Source organism: Candoia aspera, chromosome 2, assembly GCF_035149785.1.
Source record: "Candoia aspera isolate rCanAsp1 chromosome 2, rCanAsp1.hap2, whole genome shotgun sequence".
NCBI lineage: Eukaryota > Metazoa > Chordata > Lepidosauria > Squamata > Boidae > Candoia > Candoia aspera.
In genome coordinates, this window is record NC_086154.1 from 157,583,182 (window position 1) to 157,593,584 (window position 10,403).

The window sequence follows — 10,403 nt, forward strand, 5'->3', positions numbered from 1 at the left end:
GGAGAGGGTGGTATACTGTAGATAGTGTTTCCAAGACCCTGCATAGCATCTTGTTTCATTACTGATCGTGGGAGAGCATCTTTCCCTGTCAAGATCTGCAAAATCCTTGTAATCCTGGCAGGAAATATTTTACATAAGCCATTTTCACAGAAGTTGCCTTCTTGGCAGAAATGGCATGCATAATATTAATATTATACCAGAGATCCCTGTAGGTGCTCTACGAGGAGGCTGATACTCTGCTGAAGCATGGGAGTTACCTCTACTCCTCTACTTCTCTTTCCCAGGGAGCAAAGATTTCTGAGACTTGAAATCAGGGATGGCTCATAGGATCAAGGGAAGCATAGCTCTATCTGCCAAATGACATGCGAAATGTTACGATGCAGCGGTAACATTGGAACGATGAACATGACACAGGCGCTCAAGCAGAATTCCTTTCTTATATGAACATATACTGTATTTCTAAATGTTCACAACAACCTATGTGCCAAGCAAATCTCAGAAGAGCTTCTTCCATTATAATTTTATAGTTTTATTTACTAACTCAGTTTCATCTTCTCTTCTTGTTGAGGGTTCCTCCAGTTAGATTTTGATGATGCAGGATTCTTTCAGGGACTCTTTTGATCAGGCTGTTTTACTGAAGGCCTATCAAACAACAATCTAAGCCTATACTAGAATCTTCCCTGAATTTAGATACGCATGAGTTATGACATAAGCACGAAAAGGACTTTTTTTTTCCGGGGCAGTGGGAGGAAAGCAGAAACATATGAATATATATGTGTTAAGGGTACTTCAGATTTTGCTGAATACCATAGGCAGAGGAAGAATAATGCTTTCATTCCCTGGGTGAGATCGGATGGATCAGAATTTGATCCATTTCAGTTCCAGGCCTCCACAAAACTCCAGTCCCAATCTGTTGCTCTGGAGCTTGACAGCAGAGATGAGCCTCAACACCTAGCATGCCAATCAGTTGTTGCATGGCTAGCAGTGTGGCAGTGGCAATGGAACCTGCAGAGCCAGTTCTTAAACATTTAGCAGCACATCGCCAACCTTCCCTTACAGGAGGAGCCATTATTATTCTACAAATTTCTATTCTACAATAATAAATTGCAGGCATAACTAAATATTTAGATTTTAAAGGAGTGTAGCTGGAAAACTCATCTTCAACTCAGTCCCACCCACCATGAAGACAGCTAGCTGCTCCATTTTTAACACAGTGTTTTCCTTCTTCCAATAATGCCATACAAATGATCTCTGACACCTTGTTGAAAACACTGGTAATAATGCAGTCAGGATCTGCTCAGGAGTTGCTCGCAATTAAAGCAGCATTGGAATGCAACTTCTCTGGTAAGCTGTCCTGAGATCTCAAGACTACTGGCGGAGCTGCTGCTGCTGGCACCGGTTGTGGGATGATTGGAGCTGGTTGTTGTAACTGTTGAAGCATAGCTGCTTGAAAGGTGTTGACCTGGAGATCCACTTGCTGCTGGTGTTGTTGCATGGCTGCTGCCAATTGTTGGATGGTTTGTCGTAGCTCCTGAGTTTCCAAAGACATTCTGCCAAAAATTTTCTTCCTCCCTCTTTTGATGGGAGTTAGCAGTTTGGCAGGATTGATGTCCTGACTTAGAGCAAAAAACCACTCTGAGACAGGGATTTGGTCTCTAGTATTCATTATCTGCTCTAGTAGATAGAAATCCTGCCAAACTGAAAGAATGTGGGAAACCCACACAGATAAACCCCGAACTCAAGGCGGGTCTGCTCTGAGTTTCTTTGAAGGAAAGTTCAAAGCCTCTAAACTACGTGTGCGTTTTCTCCCCTGGATAGGGGCCCCTTCCTACTTACCCTCAGTACTCATGACAATGATTTATAGAAATAATGTGATTTTGGTTTAATACAGAGTAAGGAATTGATTATGGAAAATATTTGTATATCCTTGCTGTTAAAAGTCATTTCTTTTTGTAATTTTGAAAAAAAATTCTCTTGTGTTTCTACACTTCTTTAGTTTTTTCTCTTTTTTTTTCTTTGTAGTCTTTTGTTTTTCTGTAGTTTTTATCTTTGCTTGAAACTTAATAAAAAAAGAACTTTGACAGACTCATTTGGCTAGCCTGGGGTCAAGAGGTATAACTGATTATCAGCATGCTAATGATACCAAACCCCCAAACCAGCAGATGATCTCGAAGGAAGAGAACCAGGCTAAAATGGTACCCCCAATGTCCAACCCCTGAAGCCAGTCCACAAGGATACTATGGTTGACAATATCAAAACCTGCTGAGAGATAAAGGAGCACAAAGAGAGATGTACTACTTCCATCCTAGCCCCACCACAAATTATCTACAAGGGTGATGAAGGTTGTCTCCATACTGAATCCCAGCCTGAAACCTGACTGAAATGGGTCCAGCCTTTCTCAATCTTTTGACCCTGGAGGAACCCTTGAAATATTTTTTTCAGGTCTTGGGGAACCCCTGCACATTCAGGCTCAAATATAGGCCAGAAGTTACAAAATTATTATATTATATAATAATTTTAGGCCTGTATGCATGCATTAACAGTGTTCTTAAACTAAAAATAAAGAATGAAACTTACCTCTTTAAGGTGAAGTTGCCTGAATTCGAAATAATTTTTTGAATAAATTGTGATCTCCCAGGGAACTCTTAGTGACCTCTCACGGAACCCTAGGGTTCCATGGAACCCTGGTTGAGAAACCCTGGTCTAGATAACCTGCTTCCTCCAGGGTTCTCATCAGCTGCAGTCTGATCCCCCTAAACTCCCTCTATGAAGCCCATAAGGTCTGTCAGTTGCCTGGGGTGGGCCAATCAAAGAGGCACTATCTGCTCATGTGGGAGGGTGACACCAGTAAGCCAGAAGGCAATCATAAAGTAATCTGTCCATGGCAATGGACTGATGTCAATGTCCTCCGCTATCAGATCGTGTTGCAAGTGCCCTAAGACAAAAAGTGTATGAGGAAAGGCTAGAATTATGGAACACTTTGCCCTTTTGTGGAGTTGAAGGTCGGTTGCCAAATATAATAAAACTACTATATGAAGGAAGTGAAGGATGTATGAGAATCAATGCTATACTTTGTAAATGATGAGTGGTTGTTTAATGTATGCACATATTTATTTTACAGTATTTGCAATTTGCCCCAGTTTTATAGATAACATGTAAGTGTGTCATTTGGAGATGAGTCTGTGTGTATTTTTGTATGCATACAATGTCAAATGATTTGCAGCAAATATATAGATTGTATGGTGCAATGAGTAATATGGATCTGAAAATTTCATTATCAAAGATAAGTTAATGGATTCATAGTTAATGGAAATACAGGTTTATATAAATACAGTAGTGAAAAATAAGAGCAAGTAGATGAATTTGTGTACCTATGTGGAATGTTTAATAAAAATGGGGAAATTGAGAAATTGTAAGACAAGCAAATGTTGGTAAAAAGATAGTGGATATTTCTGGCAAGGAATGAATGTCAAAAGAAATGAAAATGGCTTTATATAACAGCATCTCCTGCCCACTTTCTTTTATGGAAATGAGAGTTGGATATGTCATAAAATACATTAAATGACTTAAGAATCAACTGCAGGGATAATCAATTACTAGGGAATCAACCAGCCCCAAGAATGGCTCTTCCCCTGCCTATTCCAGGCAAGGCGGCAAAACCAGGTCTTCAGCTGTTTTCTGAAGTCCGGGAGGGAGGGGGCTAACCTCACTTCTGGGGGAAGGATGTTCCAAAGGGCAGGAGCTGTTGCAGAGAAGGCCCACCTCCTGGACCCTGCCAGGTAGAATTCTCTTACAGACGGGGTCCGCAACATGCCCTCTCTGCACGATCGGGTGGGACAGGCTGATGTAATGGAGGTGAGACAGTCCCGTAGGTAACCTGGACCCATGCCATGTAGGGCTTTAAAGGTGATAACCAACACCTTGAATTGGACCGGGAAGCAAACTGGCAACCAATGCAACTCGCGCAGTAAAGGTATTACATGTGCTGATCTTGGAGCATTCATCACTGTTCACATGGCCACATTTTGAACCAACTGAAGCTTCCAGATACTCTTCAAGGGTAGCCCCATGTAGACCGCATTGCAGTAGTCTATATGGGAGATGACCAGGGCATGAGTGACCGTTCAAAGGGCCTCTCGCTCCAGGAAGGGGCATAACTGGCACACAACACAAAGTTGTGCAAAGGCTCTTCGGGCCATGACTGCCACCTGCTCTTTGAGCAGGAGTCATGAGTCCAAGAGGACCCCCAAGTTACGCACCGAGTCTGTCTGGGGCAGTGCAACCCCATCCAGAACTAAAGATGGCAAATTCCTAGGAGCTGAGGGGCCGTTAACCCACAGCCACTCCATCTTACCAGGATTCAGCTGAAGCCTGTTGTTCCCCATCCAGACCCCAACAGCCCCCAGGCACCTGGAAAGGGCAGCCACAGCATCACTTACTTCAACTGGGATGGAGATTTATAACTGAGTATCATCGGCATACTGATGATACCTCATCCCATGGGGACAGATGATCTCACCCAGCGGTTTCATGTAGATGTTAAATAGGAAGGGAGAGAGTACTGAACCCTGCAGCACCCCACAGAGAAGGGGCCATGGGCCTGACCTCTCCTCCCCTACTAACACCTACTGGGATCGGCCCTGGAGAAAGGAGGTGAACCAGCGTAAAACTACGACACCCACCCCCAACTCCCTGAGCCAACCCAACAGGATACTATGGTCGATGGTATCGAAGGCCGCTGAGAGGTCAAGGAGAGCTAGGATGGATGCACTGCCACCATCCCGCTCCCGCCAGAGATCATCCATAAGTGTGACCAGCGCTGTTTCTGTTCCATATCTGGGCCTGAAACCTGACTGAAAGATAATCCGCTTCTTCCAGGATCCTCTGAAACTGCAACGCCACCACCTTCTCAACCACCTTCCCCATGAAGGGGATGTGGGAGACTGGACGAAAATTATCCAGTATAGTAGGGTCCAGTGATGGTTTCTTGAGGAGGGGGCGCACCAGCGCCTCCTTAAAGGCTGCTGGAAACACCCCCTCCTGCAAGGATGTATTTACCATTGACTGGACCCAACCACACGTCACCTCCCAAGCTGCCTTCACCAGCCAGGAGGGACATGGATCTAATTGACAGGTGGTGACACAGTCCAGAGGATCTTGTCCTCTTCCTCAGGTCCAACAGGATCAAACTGTTCCTAGATAACTGGGTAAGTACATTCCCCAGGCATCTCCTGAGACCCTGCCTCACGCTTGGAGTCCAGCTTAGCACAAATCCGAGCAATTTTATCCTGCAGATGCTCTGAAAACTCCTCAGCACGGCCCTGTAGATGATTTTCCAGACCCCTTTTCCCCAACAAGGATCGGGTGATCCTAAACAGGGCTGCCGGGCAGCATTCTGCGGATGCAATAAGAGTGGAGAAATACTGACGTTTTGCTGCTCTTACTGCCACAAGGTAGTCCTTAATCGCAGCTCTAGCTTGTGTCCGGTCAGGTTCAGTCTTCGTCTTTCTCCAGCGGCACTCCAGGCGTCTCTTAATCCTCTTCAGAACCCTCAGCTCCTCCATGAACCATGGGGAGTGTTGGGTTCAATGGGATAAGAGAGGCCACACAGGCACGATCCTGTCCAAGGCCCCAGCTGCCTCCCTATTCCAGGCAGCAGCCAGGGCCTCCACTGGACCGTGTAGCAAGTCCTTGGGTATAACCCCCAGCTCCCTCTGAAACTGCATTGGGTCCATTAATCGCCGGGGGCGGGTTGATTGAATTGGTCCTGCCTCCCTGCGGAGGGGGGTGGCATAGGAGAAACTCAGGGCCACCAGCGTGTGATCTGACCATGACAAAGGGGAAAGATGTAACTCTCCCCTCAGATCACATTGCCACTGCTCCGACAAGAAAACTAAGTCTGGTGTGAGGCCACTGCTTCGAGTTGGGTCCCAAATAATCTGAGTCAGGCCCATGGCCACCATGGTGGCCATGAACTCCCGGGCTGTCTTGAAGGCCTGCCCCAGGGATGGCAGATTGAAGTCCCCCAGAACGACAAGTCTGGGGAACTCCACCGCCAACCCTGAGACATCCTCCAGCAGCTCAGGCAGGGAGGTTGCCATGCAGCAGGGAGGCTGGTACAGCAGCAACACTCCCAACTGCTCTCGGGCACCCAACTTGAAGAACAGGGTCTCACAACCAGCTATTTGTGGAGCAGGGGCCCTGAAGGCCATTAGAGACTCTCTGATGATGACTGCCACCCCTCCTCCCCTGCCCTGGCATCTCGGCTGGTGCCACACCCAAAACCCGACCGGGCACATCTCTGACAAAGCCACTCCTCTTCAGGGCCCAGCCAGGTTTTGGTAATACACGCCAGGTCTGCCCCCTCCTCCATGATCAGGTCACATATGAGGGGGGCCTTGTTGTTAACTGACCTGGCGTTAAGAAGCAGCAGCCGGAGGCCAGGGCCCCCAGGGCCTGGGTTTAAGCACGGAGGGTCGGAACACACTACAGGTAGCAAACACCTGGGGCGTCTTCCTCTATGATGACTCACCCTCCGGCTTCCATCATAACATCCCCTGCCCGTCACCACCTTGATAAAGTGTCCCGCCCTACCTCCCCCAGGATCTTCCAGTCCAGTTGCCTCTAGTCCTGGACCTCTAAAGTTCCTGGCTTAAAATAGAATCCCTCCATCCTCTGATACAACCATGCGCACATACCAACAACCTCAAGGGGATGGTGGGCCCCCAGTGCACCAGCTCTTGCTCTCGGCACTGGTAGGCCCAACCACCACCCATAGACTCACTATGCCCCCTGCGCCTCTCTCACTGGACAACAGGAGGCATCACATCCACTACCCCCCACCCCCTGTCTCTCACCCAGGGGGTGAGTGCTCTAACACACCACATTCACACCTGGACTCCCCCTCTTCTCTCACACGTGGGGGGATCCAGAATTCACATTGGAGGGACCCTATTAATCCTTGCTGTATCTAACTATTGAAAGAATTAGGAGGATTGGGAGGGGATAGCCAAGCCAAGCCTTAATTCAGGTCTCACGTCCTACAGCGTCCAGCTACTCCAAAGATTTCCATCCAGTCTAAGAGTTAAAGGCCTGCAACAATCCCACCCACCCACGGTGTTGTTGCTGGTATGGAGGACTAGAGATCTCAAAAAGTCCCTCCATAAAACCAGCTGTCCAAAGGATCCTAGGCAGCACCCCCAGGGGATGCCTGGCCAGACAGACTCCCCACATCATCAAGACTGCTCCGTCTATCTACCACCACCTCCGGAACTCACTTCTGTGCCATGCAAGGCCTGTCTATTGCACTGGGGTTCCCCAGGGGCTCATCCCTGCATTGGGGTTGATCTTTCACCCCGGAATTCGCCAGGGCTCACTCTCGCAATGCACGGGGCCTGCCTGCCATGCCAAGGGTTGAATTGGACCACGTCCTCACACTGGGGCCAATCTGCTACGCTGGGGTCTGTCCAGGGCTCACTCCAGTACTGGGGCTGATCTTCACCCCAGAATTCGCTGGGGTTCGCCTCCCGCCGTGCCACGCCGTGCTGCACAGGGCCCGTCTGGTGGGCTGGGGTTCACCACTGCGTCATCCAGGTCTCGCCTCCCCCAGCGCGTCCTCACAGCACATCCTCACAGGGGGCAAGGGGAAAAACTCCAGCACAGGAGAAAGTTCAGCACAAAAAGTGCTGTTGGAGATGCCACCACCCCTGTAGCTGTCGAGACGCGGTCAGGGCCAGGGCTGCCGTTCCCTGCTTCCTCCTGCCATTCAATGCCGTTCACGCCGCTCTGTCCAGGGGGGTTCCACTGCTCTTCCACCCACATCACAGGTACTACTGTGTATTACTACTTCTTACTCTTACTCTGGTTTTGCACTTTGCATAACATTGCTTACCCCAAAAGGGAATGAAGTGATCCATATGTAGATACATTCTGCTTCTTTCAGTTCAGTATCTAAAGTTGGAGCAAGTATTCCAGCACAGTGCTTCATCACTTATCAAGAGATTTACCTGGTAAAGTTATGTATATTTATGTAAATCATTTTTACTCTGTTCTCCAGTTAAAAAAGGCTTCCAGATCATCTTACATAGATCAGTCATAAGGTAGTACTTAGGCATAAGTTTACAATCTTAAGGAAAATTATAAAACAAAAAGTAATTGGGGAAAAAGAGGTAAATTCAAAATCTGGTATTTTCCTTTAAATTACAACTTTTTATGCAAGGATTGGGTTTAAATTTCCTGACTCTCAGCTATATTACTGGACTCACATTTGAACCTATCTCTGTGCCACTGCTATTTGTTTTCTTTAAATTATTTGCCAACTGTAAATAAGCTGTAAAAGTAAATTTTCATGAATCTAATGGAGATCTAAGTCATTTGCAGGTAATATGTTAGAGAAGGTGGAGCAAAAACAAGGAGATTAACAACATCCGTGATTGTCCAAACATCTTAGCCTGTAATGTTAATCAGATAGTACTGTACTTCTGAATGAGCATATTTTGTGTGGGAGTTCAACTAAGGAGTGGGAAGAGGGAGAAAAGGAGGAAGGAGAGAGTGGAGGAGCCAGGGAAGTTAAGACTGCTGGCTGATTGCTGCTGGTGACTGATTTCTGAGTGCTGTTGATTGCCCATTGTGTTACTGATTGCTGCTGATTGCCCATTGTGTTGCTGATGGCCCACTGTGTGTGACTGGAGCATTGCTTGTGCTGACCTAGTAGAAGCAATTTCATAGTAAGTAAGCCAGCTGCCCAGGGAGGGAGCTGACTAAGCTACTGAACAGGGAGAGCAAACAGGGAGTTTTGATGGGGGTTTGTAGAGTGTGTATGGGAGACTTTAAGCAACATGGATAGTGAAGGAACCTTTATGGTGATCTGCAAGGAATATGCAATGTCTGTGGTCCTATCTGAATTGAATCCAAAATACATAGGCAGGATGAGAATGGCAAAAGCATTGTGGACTGAGGCCAACAATGTAGGAGGTAAAGGGAGAACCATGAGAGTGGAGGAGGACTTAGATTGGCATGCAACTATAGCAGCAAAGCCACTACAGCAGCTTTTCTCAGCCTTTGACCCTGGAGGAACCTTTGAAATATTTTTCAGGCCCCGGGGAACCCCTGCACATTCAGGCTCAAATATTGGCCAGAAGTTATTATATTTGTTTCACGTGTAAATCTGTATATATGCATTATCAGTGTTCTTAAACTAAAATGAAGTGTGAAACTTACCTCCTTATTGTGAAGTTGCCCAAATTTGAAATAATTTTTTAAATAAATCATGATCTCCCAGGGAACCCCTAGTGACCTCTCATGGAACCCTGGTTGAGAAACCCTGCACTACAGTGTACCATTCACAATCTCAAACATATCTACACCAACCTATAGAGTTTAGAAAACAAAACAGGGAGAAACTGAGCATACCAAAAGTTCTAACACATCTTAATGCACAGCCCAAATAGCAATTTTATCAAGTTTTTATAAAAATAAGTTACTGGCTTAGGAGCCAAATTTCATATATATAAAACTGTTGTAGAACTTCGAACAAAATTCAGCAAAAGCTACTGTTTTATTGGCAACTCTGCCATGCTGATGCTGCGGGAAAGGCTCAAATGGGAGGGTTAACTGGAAGGCTAGGTTTGTCATTGGTTTACATTTGCACGATTGGCAGAATGATTCATTCTGGATAAAAAGACCTATAATATTGTTAATGAAAAAACTCAAGTTTGAAATGGACCTCTGTACTAATGATGAATATTTTATTACCAAGATGTATAAAATGTTATTGCAAATGAATTTGGAAGATGAATATGTCAAAGATTGTATGATTAAATGGGCTAAGAACTTTGGGTATAATATTATGCTTGAGCAATGGGAAAATATGTGGAACAAGGGTTTGAGATTAACTTTGAATTACAATTTGAAAGCAAATGTTTTATAAAATGATGTATCATTGGTATTTAACACTTGATAAGTTGGCAAAAATGTTTAAAGGGGTATCAAATGTCTGTTGGAAATGCTCCCAAGGTGAAGGAATTTTTTACCATCTCTGGTAGACTTGGGAGAAGGCTAAGAAATTTTGGGAGCAAATGTGTATTACAATTCAAAAGATTCTCAGAGTGGATATACAGATGAAACCAGAACTATTTCTTTTGGGATTGATGGACCAACAACTTGAGAGACAATATGGGACTTCGTTTTTGTAGCAGCAAGACTTTTGTATGCACAAAGATGGAAAGATGTACAAATTCCCACAAGGGAAGACTGGATGGTGAAATTAATGGAGTTGGCACAAATGGCAAAATTGACAGCCTTGATAAGAGAAAATACTGTGACTGGATTTGTTTCTATTTGGAAACCGCTTTTGGACTTTTTGCTGGTAATGGAAAAAATTAAGTTCTGATTTTGGGTTTTGA

General features: G+C 45.6%; 1 long non-coding RNA gene across 1 annotated transcript in view; it reads right to left on the reverse strand.

Annotated features, from left to right (window-relative positions):
* The window catches only part of LOC134491064 (uncharacterized), a 32,137-nt gene extending 29,407 nt beyond the window's left edge, over nucleotides 1-2,730 (reverse strand). The window contains exon 1 of the long non-coding RNA XR_010067277.1: nucleotides 2,578-2,730. This is a non-coding gene — a long non-coding RNA (uncharacterized LOC134491064). The remainder of the gene's footprint in view (nucleotides 1-2,577) is intronic.
* Nucleotides 2,731-10,403: the final 7,673 nt, after the last annotated feature.